Source organism: Pleurodeles waltl, chromosome 2_1, assembly GCF_031143425.1.
Source record: "Pleurodeles waltl isolate 20211129_DDA chromosome 2_1, aPleWal1.hap1.20221129, whole genome shotgun sequence".
Classification (NCBI taxonomy): Eukaryota; Metazoa; Chordata; class Amphibia; order Caudata; family Salamandridae; genus Pleurodeles; species Pleurodeles waltl.
Window position 1 is genome coordinate 616,339,877 of NC_090438.1, and position 16,929 is coordinate 616,356,805.

At 42.0% G+C, this 16,929-nt stretch overlaps 1 protein-coding gene across 1 annotated transcript in view; it reads left to right on the forward strand.

The window, feature by feature from the left end:
* POU6F2 (POU class 6 homeobox 2) overlaps positions 1-16,929 on the forward strand; it is a 1,003,473-nt gene that overhangs the window by 329,564 nt on the left and 656,980 nt on the right. The window lies entirely within an intron of this gene.

Genomic DNA, 16,929 nt, shown 5'->3' on the forward strand with positions numbered 1-16,929 from the left:
AAAAACACTTCCTCCGCCGGGCGCCCCTCCATCCGCTCTGCTCAGTCTCCTCATGGCTGCAGGCACAGGCTCCCAGCCTGCCCTGCGGCCAACCCTGACGCTGCTCAAAGCAGTATCAGGATTGGTTGGGAGCACCCAGCCAGGAGCCATGTGCGCATGTGTGGGCCGGCCAAACATCCATGCACTCTGAGAGGGAGTGCTGGGGACTACCCCTCAGTGCGCATCACCCCTGTGGCCGAACTCTTTTCCCAGAACACAATCATAAACATAGTTAATGATCGTGTTTTGGGAAAAGGTTTGCAGCTGCCGCTGCTGGCGGGGGGCAGTGCTCCTCCGCCCTTATGGTGGAGCCGTCCCTGCATTTACATATCACATTGCTCCCCAGTAGCCATTTAACCAGTAAATTTATTTAACAATGAAGCCACAAGCCAGAAAAACATTTACACTTGCATTTTCTTTAGACTGACCTTACTGTAAACAGTTGCTTAGTGTTACTGAAATAAAAAACGGAGCTTTCTTTTGTTTGATATTTGATTGAATTGTGAAAAGTTAACATCAAACGTGCACAAAATAACTTGAAATGCTCATGCATTAGGCTCTGATTTTTAGCGAAAACACTTCTGATTGAGTAGTAGCAGTCTGAAATAATAATTCCCTAATTATAATTCTTTGCAAAAAAGTGGCATTTCTATCTATCTATCTATCTATCTATCTATCTATCTATCTATCTATCTATCTATCTATCTATCTATCTATCTATCTATCTATCTATCTATCTATCTATCTATCTATCTATCTATCTATCTATCTATCTACCTATCTATCTATCTATCTATCTATCTATCTATCTATCTATCTATCTATCTATCTATCTATCTATCTATCTATCTATCTATCTATCTATCTATCTAGAGGAGCCAAGTATCGTAGACTGGAGCAGCGAGTTTTACAGTGGTGTGGCATGTTAAACAGCAGAGCAGGGTGTTGAAGCTGGTCAGAAAGTGGAGTATAGTGTTTTAGGTGGAGTAGGGTGAAGAAAAGTGTCATAGAGTGTTGGCAAGTGGAGTGTCATGAAGTACTGTGGAGGTGAGTGTCGTAGAATAGAGTGCCTTTTCATATAGTGGAGTACCATATCACACAGAGAAGTTGAGTGGCGCATTGTCAAGTGTCATATAGTGTAATTCAGTAGCGTAGAGTGGATGGGCATAGCGTAGCATAGAGTGTAGTACAGTGTTGTAGAGTGGAGTTGCATACCTTGAAGTATAGTGTCAGACATTGGAGCAGCATAGAGTGGACTATAGTACAGTGGTGTAGAGAGGGATAAACTATAGTAGAGTGGAGTAGAGTGGAGTGGAGTGCACTGTAGTGGGGTAGTGTAGATTGAAGCAAAGTGTCATGAAGTGAGGTTGCATGTCATAGACTATAGTGGCATGGAGTGCAGTAGAGTGGAGTGGCGAAGCATACAGTCAAGTAAAGTGTCATAAATTGAAGTATTGTGTTGTACAGTAGAGTGTAGTGGAGTTTTGTACAGTATTGGAAAGTGATGTAGACTACATTAGAGTAGAGTGGCATACAGTCTAGGTGATGTTTGTAGCGTGAAGTGGTGTACAGTACAGTACAGTGTTGTAGAGTGTAGTGCAGTGGATTGCCATACAGTATTTTAGAGTACAATGGCATAGTGTGGCATAGAGTGGAGTGGAGTACAATGGAGTAGTGGAGTAGCATGGAGTACTGTGTCAAAGAAGAGTGAAGTAAAGTGGGGTGCATTAGCATACAAAGAGTTGCATACAGTTTTGTATAGTAGACTAGAGCATTTCTATAGTAGAGTGGAGTAGTGTGTTGAATAGTGGCATCCAGTATAGTACAGTGTTTTACAGTGGAGTGAAGCAGTATAGACAGGAGTAAAGTGTTGGCGACAGGCATACTGTATAGTGAAGTGTTGCAGAGTGGAATTGCATCGAGTACAGTAGGATGTGAAACAGTGGAGCTGCGTAGAATGGATTATTGTATAGTAGCTTAGAGTGAGGTAAAGTTTCAGAAACTGGAGTAGAGTCACGGCGAGTGATGTTATGTAGTGTGGAGTAAATTACAATAGAGTGCATTGGTTTGTAATAGAGTAGTATGGCATGGAGTGTAGTGTACTGGTGTAGCATAGGTAGTTAACTGCTATTAATGTAGGGTCTCGTAGAATAGAGTAGAGTATTGTGTCATATAGAGAAGTGTTGCATAGTAGACTAGAGTGTTGTACATTGGAGTGCACAGGCATAGAGTGGGGTATGTGGTTAGGCAGTGAGAAAAACAGGAATAGAGTGGAGTAGAATGTCATTAAGTGCCATGAACTGTTGTAGACTTTTATAAAGCAGTGTTCTATAGAGTGGAGGAGAGTGTCATCCAATTGATAAATGTAGAGTATAGTGGTGTGCACTCTAGTGGAGAAGAATGAATTGCCATAAAGTGGAGTAGCATACAGTGGAAGAGCGTACAGTGCAATACTGTACAGTAGAGTGTACAAGAGTGGAGTGGCATAGAGCAGAATATCATAAAGTAGAGTGGTGTACAGTGGAGTGGCATAGAGACGAGTAGGGTACATTGGAGTAGCATAGAGTGGGGTGGCATACATTGAAGTGGCATAGTGTAGAGTCAAGGAAACTGTTATAAATTGAAGTGGCATTTCATACAGTAGAGTGGAGTGCTGTGTCGTACAGAGTTGGAAACTATCATGGGGTGGAGTAAAGTGCTGTACAACAGAGAGTACAGGCATACAGTAGAGTGTAAATTTTGACAGTGGAGTATATGGGGATAGAGTGGAGTAGAGTCTAGCAGAGTGACATAGAGTGTAGTACAGCTTTGTCCAGTGGAGTTATATAGAGGAGGTGAGAGTACACTTGTGTGGCAAAGAGTGCAGTAGCATACAGTGGAGTGGCATAAAGTGGAAAAGCATAGAGTGGAGTAGCATAGACTGGAGTGACGTACAGTGAACTAACTTCGAGTGTAATAGCGTATAGTGTAGTTGTGTACAGTGGAGTGGTGTAAAGTGTAAAAGCATATAGGCCTTCATTAAGACCCTGGCGGGTGGGGGAGAAGTGGCGGTAATACCGCCAACAGGTCGGCAAAAAAAAAAAAATAATTATGACCATGGCGATTACCGCCATGGTCATCCGCCACTTCTCCACTCCGACCACTGGGCTGGAGACTTCAGTCTCCAGCCTGGCGGCCATCACCAGACCCCCGGCGGTATCAGGACCCTGCATACCGCCTTGGATTTCGGGTGGTTTGGAACCCCTGCCCCCTTCCCCCAACCTGAGTCCTCCCCCCACACTCCCTACCCCCTGCCACCGTCCAAAGGTGGCCAGACCACCCTCCCCACCCTCACCCCCAACATTAACTTACTCACACCACTACACACACACATACACTACAACAACACATACCCGGACACATACAAACAGACATGCAAACAGACTGACCTGCACACATTTTCAAAACACACCCCTGCATGCATACACACACTCACACACCCCCTCTACATACTCACACGCACAGCCCCATTCATGCACACAACACACAACAGCCCCCCACCCCCCTCCCCTAACCGATGATCACCTTACCTTGTCCGGCGATCCTCCGGGAGGGGACGGGATCCATGGTGGCTGCTCTGCCGCCAGCTCCCCGTCATCAGTACACCGCCACACCGAATCCTGGGGGGGGATTCGGTGGGCAGTGTTCTGATGACAGGGCGGTGGAGGTGGAGCAGCCTCCACTTCCCCGCCGACCGCCAGTATGGCTGCTGGCGGCTCTCCGTCCGAAAAAGGACAGAGGGGTGCCAGCAGTCATGTTTCGCTGCACAGAAAATCACCTGCACTGGCGGTCTTCAGCACAGCGGTACCTCGGCGGTCTCGGAAAAAGACCGCCGAGGTTGAAATGAGGCCCATAGTGTATTAGCATACAGTGGAGTGGCATATGGTGAAGCGTTTTAGACTGGAGTGATGTATTGTGGGGTGGGGTAAAGTGTAATAGCATACAGTGGAGTGGTGTACAGTGGAGTGGGGTAGAGTTGAATGCCATACAGTAACAGGTCAAAGATTGAAGATGCATACAGTGTAATAGTTTAGAATGGAGTGCCACACAGTGGAAAGAGTGGATTACAGAGGAGTGGCATAGAGTAGAATAGCATAGAGTGGAATAGGGTAAATGAAATAGAGTGGAGTGGCATACAGTGGACTGGTGTAGACTGGAGAAGTGTACAGTGAAGTAGGGTAGAGTGAAACAGCATATAGTGGAGAAGTGTAAAGTGGAGTGATGTCTAATGGACTAGCATAGAATGGAGTAGCATAGAATGGAATGGAGTATATTGGAGTGGCATAGAGTGGAGTAGAGTATATTGGAGTGGCATACAGTGGAATAGTGTAGAGTGGAGTGGTGTACCGTAGAGTGGCATAGACTGGAATAGCGTATTGTGGAGTAACATACAGTGCAGTGGTGCACAGCGAAGTGGTGTAGACTAGAGTGGCGTACTCTGGAATGAAGTGGAGTGTAATAGCATACAGTGGAGTGGTGTACAGTGGAGTGGCATTCAATGGAATAATGTAGAATGGAGTGGGGTAGAGTGGAGTGGTATACACTGGAGTGGTGTAAGTTGGAGTAGCATACAATGGAGTTGCATACAGTGGAATAGCATAGAGTGGAGTGGTATACAGTAGAATGGTATAGAGGGGAATAGTGTATACTGGAGTAGCTTATAGCGGAGTGGTATACAGTGAAGTGGCATACAGGGAAGAAGTATAGATTGGAGTTGCATACAGTGTAATAGCATAGAGTGGAGTGGTGTAGAGTGGAGTGGAGTGTTGTACAGTGGAGTGGAGTAGAATGTTGTGGTGTATTGTGGAGAAGAGTACATAGGAGTGAAGTATAATAGAGTGGTGTAGACTGGAGTAGCTTACAGTGGCGTGGGGTAGAGAGTAAGAGCAGATAATGGAGTGCTGTACATTGAAGTGGGGCCCAATCCAGTAGCGTAGAATGAAGTTGCATAGGGTGGCATAGAGTGAAATAACATACAGTGGTGTTGCATACAGTGGAAGAGCATACAGTAGAGTGTTGTAGAGTGGAGCAGAATACAGTAGAAAAGAGTACAGGGCAGGGGTGTACTGTAGAATGGCATAGACTGCAATAATGTATAGTGGAGTAGGGTCCAGTGGAGTGGTGTACAGTGGAGTGATGTAGACTTAAGTGGCATTCAGTAGCAATGCATACAGTGTAATAGTATAGAGTGTAGTGGCATAGAGTGAATTCTCATACAGTGGAGAGGCATAGAGCAGAGTGACGTAGAGTAGAATATCATGTAGTGAAGTGGCTACAGTGGCATACCATACAGATATTTGTGAAACTTAGCAACAATGTGGATTATGGTGTATAGAGTAACGCAAAACGAATTGCGCTGCCTTGCGTTTCTCCAGGTTTACCAATCAAAGCAGGGCCATACAAGGTGACCATACGTTCCTTGGTAAATCTGAATTCAGTATTGCATTGCCCATGCAAAGCCATGAGTGATGCAGGGTATCGCAGTCCAATATTACAGCTAGGCCTTAGATATATTCAGGGCCATGGATAGCATGTGAAACATTTGGTTTCTTTCTTTTTATAATTTGTATTTGTTATGTATTTGTTTATTGGTTTAGATAATCATTTGACCATAACTGTGCTTTTTAGTTATTTATGTAGTAACTCTGAACATTTGCAGCATATTTTTTGGACTTCCTTGCTTCTTGTAGTATGATTGTCATAGTTGGACTCTTGCTCCAGGCAAGACTGCTGGTTTAAGGATGACAGTACTTCTGTTTGTAGGCGACTATGCCTATCCTACAACAAGTCGCAGCTGTCGTCCCAACCCTTCCGGCTCACTATCAGCACCTCACCAAAAACCCAAACAGTAAAAGGTGATTTGTGGCAGCCTTTACGCATGGACTCGAGAGTAAGACATCTCAGGGAGTGTCATGGTTAAACGGAGATTACCCCTTTCTCACAGATACATCATGTTTCATCCAAACACAGGCAATAACGAAGATGCAGTAAAATTTCAATAGTTTTTATTTAACACAACTGCAATCTGCGATAAATTGCATGGGCTGCAATGATTAGGATAATGAACAGTGCAAGAAACAGAATTGTAAAGACAAGAGTGATTATTACAAAGACCCCCACCATCTTGCAATAGCATGTAAAGACATAAGGTGTGTAATATGTCCTAATACCCTAATATGATAGGCCTAACCGCCTACCTAAAGGAGAGCTGGGTTTGTTAAACCTAATCTGCCAATGCCATGTCCATGAGAGGAGCCCCGACCCTCGTTACCTTTGAATGAGGTCTCTATCTCAGACTCCGCAGGGACACGAAGACTGAGTCAGCGTCAAGACGACATGCGGAATCGATATCAGTGGTGGTGGCGATGCCCTCTGGTCAGAATCCCTCTGATTATCTGTCTAAAGTGTGATGTATTTATATGGATCTACTTGGACCCCTGACATAGGTATGTTCCCAAACAATAGATAACAGACATGCTTGGGGCGGCAATTAATATAAACAATTCCCTCGAAAGTATAGAGAGGGAAAGTCCCTAAGTGTGAACACCTACTCTTTGTTTGTCTTTGTCACTTGATCTTGACGCCTTAACGCAGTGGCACTGATAATGCAAAGCATAACAAGTGGCCTAACTATAAACAAGGCAGCCATCTTAGAAGAATTAAATAATTAAATGGGCTACGACAGAGCAAGCTAGGTAGGTTAAAAGTCACTAGGTGACGGGGGCACGAGTCTGCAAGCCGAAGGCTAAGCTAACTCCTGTTATCCCATTAAAACAAATTAGGATTCACTACAGGATTATGCTACATATGTAGCAAAGCCAATCATTGTGCTTATAAAAGTTAAAATTATTATTTCCCTTAATGGCCAATTATCATGTTCTACATATAGTAGTTTGTATAGCTCACTGCCAGGTCATTTTTCCATTTTGTTGCACAGGAGTACATAAGGAAGATAGTTTTTGTTTGGCTTGTTGGGCACAGATTTATTTTTTGAGTCAGAAAGCATGCAAAGAAAACATATGTAAGATGTATTTGATTTGTTATGTATTTGTTTATAGGTCTCCTTTAGAATGTGACCATAACTGGGTCTTTTCATAGCTGCCAAGTTTCTCAGGTCCATGCATGATGTGCTGCTCAAGTCCAAGTTTTTTCCTTTGAATTCTGGGACTTGTAGCCCTGTTTTATAAAGGAATAAATAAAACTATAAGTCCCATAATTTACCTAAAAAACCTGGACTGGAGCAGCACATAATTCATGGACGTGGGAAACTTGGCAGGGTTGTTTTTAATTGTTCACATAGTAAATCTGAAATTTTACATATGCAATCTAGTTTATTTGTTGGGTGTCCTTGCTTTCTTATTGTAGGTTTGTGCTACATATGAAGGCCAAAGTAAATGAAAGGCAATCATTGTTATTGTTAAAAAAGTTAGATAATATTTTTTTTCCTAGCAGCTAATTATCATGCCTGTCAAATAGTAGTTTGTGTGGCTCACTGCTAGGTCAACATTTCATTTTGTTGCACAGGGGTGCATAAAAAATATGTTTTTTGTTTGGCTTGTTGGGCAGGATTTATTTTGTGAGCCAGCGCGCATGCAAATAAATTTTATGTACATTAAGATATAATCTATTTGTTATGTATTTGTTCATAGGTTTCCATTAGCATGTGACCATAAATGGGTCTTCCAGTTGTTCATGTTTTAAATCTGAAATGTAACATATGTAGTCTAATAAAATTTTTGGGATTCCGTACTACTTTTAGTAGCATTGTGCTACAAATTATTAGTACGTTGAAAGTTCTTATCACTTAACATTTACTTACTCTACTTACATGCAGTACCCCAGAGAATCATCTGCACCCCCTAATATGTTATATTGCCAAATTTTCCAAAATCCAGTTGCCGGTTCTTGTGCTATGCAAAAAGAAAAAGTCTATGGAAAATGCATTGGATATGAAGCCTGTTTAGACCCCCCTTTTTGTTTTGCACCCCCTTGACCAAAAGTCGTGAAACATTCAGTCCACCCAATATGAAACAGGGGCAGCAGGCCCCTGCAATGCACAGTTTACTCCTCATTAAATGTATTGCAAACGTTGCAGTAATAATATCAATTATGCCATAGAAAGTGTCATCAATAACGTAGTAATGTGGAGTAATTAGCTGTGCATGGCGAAGGTGCAAGTTATAGTTACCTTAAGGCGTGTGTTATAGTTACTTGAGTTACCCATAACTGTAACTGCTGAATTTCTAAGGTTTTGGGTGGATAAATTAAGCACCTAACTATAACATCCCTGAAACCATTGTTTTGTTTCAGTGAATTTCCATGGTTGTTTTTAGCAAGCACAGATGGAAATATAAGAAGTGCCATGAACAGCCTTAGGCCGTGCGTGGCTGGGGCCAATGGCCAGGCCCGGCGGCCCTCCTGCATGCACCTGCACCCAAACATTCAGCCGTGCGCAGCATGAGTTTGGAGGCAGTGGGTTGGGTTTTTTCCCCAATTTATTGCCTGGATTCACGGATCCACTAGTGGATTTGCAAATACAGGATCCATGGATCTCCCCGAATTGGCTGAAAAAATAATAATTGGGCAATTTCTGCCCACGGGGGGTCCCTCCCTCTAAGTGTCCTATGGGTTCAGTATACTTGTATCTTGAATCCATATGTGTTTTTTCACTCTTCTTTTTTCACACTGAGCCGGTGCGACAAATAAAATGGCAGCTGCAACTTTTTTTCTAGGTTGCAGGCAGCCAATCACGGCCTTGCTTTTCCCCCAAATCAGCAAATCTGAATCTTCAGCGCTATATATCTATATAACTCTATTATCTGACAAACTAATTAACTGATTTACACTGCATTGCAAAACGCACAATCTGTGAACTAAGATCTAGCTTCCTGCCAAATTTAGTGTAATTCTGTAAAGCGGTTTGGGCTGTAGCTATGTCTAAAGAATGCAAAATCCCCGTAGACGCAGAATGGGGGGAAAGTGTTTTGGCACCCCTCACTATTTCAGCCCCCATTTCATGGATCACCACAAAACTTTGAAGACAGCAGCTGAACTGACCAAAGTATACGTTTTGCTAATTTCGTGAAGATTCATCAAACAACGCCAGAGTTATTGGCAAAACAAGAAATGATCTGTCTATGGAAAAAAGGTCCAAACTATAACTACCTAGTGGCAACTGCCACTAGGTTATATATATTTATATATATATATATATATATATACACACACACAAATATACATATGTATTCACTTAAAAAAAAAACAAAGGCTACAAGGACGTTATAGTTAGGTTCTGAATTTACTCACTCAAAACCGTAGAAATTCAGCAGTTATAGTTACAGTTTCTCATGCCCTAAGGTAACTATAACTCGCACCCCCACCATTTTGCTATCACCCCAGGACCCACCCGGGGGGCAAAAAAAAAAACACATGTGGGAAACTGTACTTGCTTTTTAAAATCACAGTGAAAATCACTGATTTGCCGCAATATTTACTGGGATTTAAGATAAAGCTTACTTTTAAGCCATGGGGGATCCCTGGGGGCCCCCTGCACCAAGACTAGGGGGGTATGGTAATAGTACCCTGCCCCCTTTTCTTTTTTTCTGCTTTTTTTTCAGTCAAGTCTCAAAATGGCTGCCAACACTTCCTGGTTGAAGTGTTGAAAGCCTATCAGATCTCTCCACGAGATCGGGAGTAATTGCGTAGTCTTTGCGCCTCTAGATATACACATTTGATTTTCTTGTAATATTTCAAAAACTACTGAATGGATTTTCACCAAATAACAAAAAGCACTCTTTCTGGACTAAGAGCTACCTTTCTGACAAATTAGATGTAATTTCATCCAGCAGTTTGGACTGTAGTCATGCCTAAAATCCCTATGGGAATTAAAATGGGAAATGCACTTTTTTTGACCCTCTCTTTTTTCTCATCCCCCTCTTTACGGATCTCCCCAAAACTCCCCGTGCACTGCAAGATTCTCCAGCACACATATTTTGGAAAATTCTGTGAAGATTTGTCAAACGGCACCAAAGATATAAGCAAGTCAAAAAGCACTTTTTCTATGGAAACTAGGTCCTAACTATAATTACCTACTGGTGACTGCCAGGAGGTGGTGTGTGTGTTTATATATATATATATATATATATATATATAGATATAAGTATATATACATACACACATATAGATATATAGATATATCTATATGTGTGTGTATGTGTGTGTGTGTGTGTATATGTGTATAGATATAAATATATATATATATGTATATATATATATATATATATATATATATATATATATATATATATATATTTACAAATTGTTAACAAGTTAATATTAGTAATTATTTTGGTCTCCATATAGAACAAAGCAAATCTAATTTGGTTATTAAGATTAGACAATGGCAGCAAAAGTTAAAAGGTGGTCCAAAAAGTCAGTTTTCCATATTAGTCCCCATAGCACAATTATGGTGCACATACTGCAAAAATGCTGGGTTAATTTACATTAAACTTAGATAGGGTGAAGGGGTTTGGTCCAACTCATGATCCTTTTGTGGTCTGAAAGTCCATTGAGCATTTTTTGGGAAACATCTTGCATAGTATTTTAAAATCTAATTTTGAAATTGAAATGTGTAATAAAATTGTTATTTTAAATACACAAGTATTGTGGTTTATTTATAATTTTATGTGAAAAGGTCTATTTCCCAAAAAACGTCAATGCAATTTGCAGAACCTGGGTGAAGTTGTAAATTTTTGAGTGTTTGAATTTTGTTATCCCACATTTCACGGAGAAATCTCAAGGGGCAAAGTTACATTGGTGTCAAAACGTTTTGACTCAATACTAATTTGGGCACTGTACAATGATTCTGCATTAAATGTGCCAGATAAATAGTGTTCTTTCAAATTTCTTGTAAACCTGGCAATGAGAAAAAAGTTAAAGTGAGGGTTTAAAATGTTTTGATTCACTGATAACTATGACTTGTCTAACAAACGAAATTGATATTTTGTGGAAAAACAGCACTTTAAGTTTAGTGTTGCTATGTCAATATTCTTAGGGGAGGGAAAATTAAAGAGCAGTCAGTAAAGAAACATTTTTTAGTTTAAGCCACTTTGCAGTTTGTACTCTTCGATACAATAAAAGCTATTGACTAGAATGAGACTAAATTTGACGCGCAGAGAAGTTTACTCATAATAGGACTTTATTGTGAATCTCTATTCAGTAGCTTTCGGGATACTGGCCTTACAATGAGTGTTGAGCGGATGTCAAAGAGTTCACTTTATGTATGTTTTGACAATTGATTTACAAGTTATTTACAGGTCTGCATCCTACTGCAAACCTTTTGCAAAATCAGCTAATCTGATCCAAGAGGCATTTTTATTTCACATTGGACAATGTGGGACCTGTGGGTCTGACCAGATATGCAGATCTGTGCAATTGAATTGGCTGGATGTGACTTCGTTTTTCGTTGGGGGTGGCATTGAATTCACAAATGTTTGCTAGTTTCATTTTCCAGAAAACACTGGGGGACATAACTGGGCATGTGAAACATTTCCTGATCCAGGGACTGTGTTGGGTTGGGAATGGGACAGATACTATTCTAGAAAATACCAATACATATTTTTTGACACTGTCCATGTGTCTGCCACCATGACATCTTTTTATTAATCACATTTATTGAGATGTTTACATATTTGATGATACCGTAAACGTATGTGGGAGGCTTGGTAATGGGGCTTGGAGAATATTCACCAACCACAGGCATGATATGATAGGTTACCAAAATGTCTATCCTGTCCTTAAAAAACATCATAAAATTCATCTGTGCCCACGGCCTACTGGTCATGCTTATATACATGGTGCTCTACGCACAGATAAAGGCATCAAGATTCACCAAAATGCTGATGAAACATAGCACTACTTGAAAGACTCTCAAACACTCCCTGCACCTCATCCAGACCTGGATGTCCAGTGCCTTCCTGAAGCTCAACTGACCCAGACAGATTTCCTATTATTCACCTATATTGACAAGAAATAAACAGTACAAACATGGGTCAATGAAGTGAGCCTTGATGGATCAAAACCCAACTTTCACCAAATGCCAGGTCGCTTAGGTTCACCCTGGACACCAACCTCACCTTCAAACACCACCTTGAAAAAAAAACAAAGAAGGGCTGGTATCAGCTATTCCTTCCAAAGAAAGAGAAAGTGTTTCTTCCAGAAAGCAACTTCAGAACTGCTGTTCAAGCCCTCACATCCTTGTATCTGGATGGTGATAATGCTCTGCTCCTACTCCCAGACTGGCACCCTTTAAGGGCATCCTACTCATCTTATCCAGGGCCTGAAGAAATATGATCTCATCAGCCCCGCAAGGCAATTGGAACCCCTTGCTGGCACACACCATCTTCAAAATGAACTGCATCATTTACAAAGCCATCACAGCCAGCACCCTTGCTTATCCTACAGACAAGCTTATCATCTCTGATCATTCTCAGCACACCTGCAGGCAGAGCACCATCAGGTTGTACACCAAGAAGTGTAAATAAGAAAAACCAAGGCAGTAGTCCTTTTCCATCAATACACCCTGTATCAGGAACAGCACCCAAGTATCCAGGAGGGCCTCCAAACATTATTTGAAATAGGATAGAGTTGAAGATTCAAACAAAACAAAAGCTACTTCACAAAGTATTTATCATCCTCAAACCAGCTACCTCTCCTATCACCCACTGACTTTATGCTTGTCTTTGATTACAGCAGTCCGCTTCATTTTGGTTAGGCTCACGCTATACAAGTAGTACATACATACAGACATGTATCATACGTAATGGTTCTTTGCTTTGGCATTGGGGCTTAAGTATATTGCTACAAAACTGAACTATATAGCAGAAATCGTTTATGAATAACAAGTCAGACGACACATATTCACTGTTAGAAAATAGAATACAGATATTCACCCTAAGAAGTTAATTAATGTAGATATTGTGGTTAAGACTCAAAGTCCAAAAAACAATGGAAAAGTTCACCCAGGTGAAAGTACTCCTGGAAAACGAAAAGCATCCCAAATTATACCCAGACCTTGTAAAAAAATGCAAACTTCTGTTGTTCACGTGTTTACCTCGGTCATGTGACGGTGGAGGCATATACCATCTCAGCATCAGAGCTTCCTTTGCATAAAGCACAATTAAACTTGTCAATTTAAGTTTATGTTTAAGGAAGTTGATGACTAGAATGAAACCCTTCCAGTGACTCTGACCCGTTTCTTCTAGCTCAGTAAGCTGACAAGCACCACTATTTTAAGTAAATGTAGCATCTTCTGTGGGGATCGTTTACAGCTTATTAGCAAACAAGAACATTCTTGTGGGAAGGAGTTTCCTCAGCTCGTCCCCAATTACTATCACTCTTCCAAGAGAACACTTACCGCACACATACCATTTAATACTGCGTGGGTGACAAAATGAGCATGCATGCTATAGAACCCTGGATTTGTCTGACAGATCAGTTTTACACACATTTACCCTCCCTTTAACTGCATAAAACTCGAACAACCTGGATAATTTATTGATATTACCTAAAAGCATCAGACTTTACATTTAGCACTTGCTACAGGAAACTGTATAGCAAACCGCTCACGTAGGCAAGGAGTGCAGGTGTAATGGAACGTTGCTTCCACTGCACTACTGTGTCTGCGGCTATTTTTTAGGTAATCCCAGTATTTGTGCGTTTTTAAAAGAGAATTACAACCAGTGTCCCAGTGCACTTTTTAGTTTGTCTAGCTTTTTGACTTCTTAGAATCTTGTCTGATATCCCATGTTCTTTTCAGACCTTTCACAAAGTGTCCGTTTCTTTTGCACCCATTGTGAGACATTATGGAACCAGTGCCCTCTTAACCCCTTCGCTGCCAGGCCTTTTCCCCCTCCTGTGCCAGGCCCTTTTTTGCCTATTTGGGGCAGTTCGCGCTTAGGCCCTCATAACTTTTTGTCCACATAAGCTAACCAAGCCAAATTTGCGTCCTTTTTTTCCAACATCCTAGGGATTCTAAAGGTACCCAGACTTTGTGGGTTCCCCTGAAGGAGGCCAAGAAATTGGCCAAAATACAGTGAAAATTTCGTTTTTTTCAAAAAAATTGGAAAAAGGGGCTGCAGAAGAAGGCTTGTGGTTTTTCCCCTGAAAATGGCATCAACAAAGGGTCTGCGGTGCTAAACTCAGCAGCTTCCCAGCTTTCAGGAACAGGCAGACTTGAATCCGAAAACCAAATTTTTCAACACAATTTTGGCATTTTACTGGGGCATACCCCATTTGTGCAATTTTTTGTGCTTTCAGCCTCCTTCCAGTCAGTGACAGGAATGGTCATGAAACCAATGCTGGATCCCAGAAACCTAAACATTTCTGAAAAGTAGACAAAATTCTGAATTCAGCAAGGGGTCATTTGTGTAGATCCTACAAGGGTTTCCTACAGAAAATAACAGCTGAAAAAGAAAAATATTGAAATTGAGGTGAAAAAACCATCAATTTTTCTCTACGTTTTACTCTGTAACTTTTCCCTGCAATGTCAGATTATCGAAAGCAATATACCGTTACGTCTGCTGGACTCCTCTGGTTGCGGGGATATATAGGGTTTGTAGGTTCATCAAGAACCCGAGGAACCCAGAGCCAATAAATGAGCTGCACCCTGCAGTGCGTTTTCATTCTATACCGGGTATACAGCAATTCATTTGCTGAAATATAAGGAGTAAAAAATTGCTATCAAGAAAACCTTTGCATTTCCAAAAAGGGCACAAGATAAGGTGTTGAGGAGCAGTGGTTATTTGCACATCTCTGAATTCCGGGGTGACCATAGTAGCACGTGAATTACAGGGAATTTCTCAAATAGATGTCTTTTTTACACACACTCCTATATTTGGAAGGAAAAAATGTAGAGAAAGACAAGGGGCAATAGTACTTGTTTTGCTAATCTATGTTCCCCCAAGTCTCCCGATAAAAATGGTACCTCACTTGTGTGGGTAGGCCTAGCACCCGCGACAGGATATGCCCCAAAACACAACGTGGACACATCACAGAAAACAGCTGTTTTTAGCAAAGTGACTACCTGTAGATTTTGGCCTCTAGCTCAGCCGCCACCTAGGGAAACCTACCAAACCTGTGCATTTCTGAAAACTAGAGACCTAGGGGAATCCAAGGAGGGGTGACTTGTGTGGCTCGGACCAGGTTCTGTTACCCAGAATCCTTTGCAAACCTCAACATTTGGCTAAAAAAACACATGTTCCTCACATTTCTGTGGCAGAAAGTTCTGGAATCTGAGAGGAGCCACAAATTTCCTTCCACCCAGCGTTCCCCCACGTCTCCCGATAAAAATGATACCTCACTTGTGTGGGTAGGCCTAGCACCCGCGACAGGATATGCCCCAAAACACAACGTGGACACATCACAGAAAACAGAGCTGTTTTTAGCAAAGTGACTACCTGTAGATTTTGGCCTCTAGCTCAGCCGCCACCTAGGGAAACCTACCAAACATGTACATTTCTGAAAACTAGAGACCTAGGGGAATCCAAGGAGGGGTGACTTGTGTGGCTCGGACCAGGTTCTGTTACCCAGAATCCTTTGCAAACCTCAAAATTTGGCTAAAAAAACACATGTTCCTCACATTTCTGTGGCAGAAAGTTCTGGAATCTGAGAGGAGCCACAAATTTCCTTCCACCCAGCGTTCCCCCACGTCTCCCGATAAAAATGATACCTCACTTGTGTGGGTAGGCCTAGCGCCCGCGACAGGATATGCCCCAAAACACAACGTGGACATATCACAGAAAACAGAGCTGTTTTTAGCAAAGTGACTACCTGTAGATTTTGGCCTCTAGCTCAGCCGCCACCTAGGGAAACCTACCAAACCTGTGCATTTCTGAAAACTAGAGACCTAGGGGAATCCAAGGAGGGGTGACTTGCGGGGCTCGGACCAGGTTCTGTTACCCAGAATCCTTTGCAAACCTCAAAATTTGGCTAAAAAAACACATGTTCCTCACATTTCTGTGGCAGAAAGTTCTGGAATCTGAGAGGAGCCACAAATTTCCTTCCACCCAGCGTTCCCCCACGTCTCCCGATAAAAATGATACCTCACTTGTGTGGGTAGGCCTAGCGCCCGCGACAGGATATGCCCCAAAACACAACGTGGACATATCACAGAAAACAGAGCTGTTTTTAGCAAAGTGACTACCTGTAGATTTTGGCCTCTAGCTCAGCCGCCACCTAGGGAAACCTACCAAACCTGTGCATTTCTGAAAACTAGAGACCTAGGGGAATCCAAGGAGGGGTGACTTGCGGGGCTCAGACCAGGTTCTGTTACCCAGAATCCTTTGCAAATCTCAAAATTTGGCTAAAAAAACACATGTTCCTCACATTTCTGTGGCAGAAAGTTCTGGAATCTGAGAGGAGCCACAAATTTCCTTCCACCCAGCGTTCCCCCACGTCTCCCGATAAAAATGATACCTCACTTGTGTGGGTAGGCCTAGCGCCCGCGACAGGATATGCCCCAAAACACAACGTGGACACATCACAGAAAACAGAGCTGTTTTTAGCAAAGTGACTACCTAGAGATTTTGGCCTCTAGCTCAGCCGCCACCTAGGGAAACCTACCAAACCTGTACATTTCTGAAAACTAGAGACCTAGGGGAATCCAAGGAGGGGTGACTTGTGTGGCTCGGACCAGGTTCTGTTACCCAGAATCCTTTGCAAACCTCAAAATTTGGCTAAAAAAACACATGTCCCTCACATTTCTGTGGCAGAAAGTTCTGGAATCTGAGAGGAGCTACAAATTTCCTTCCACCCAGCGTTCCCCCAAGTCTCCCGATAAAAATGATACCTCAC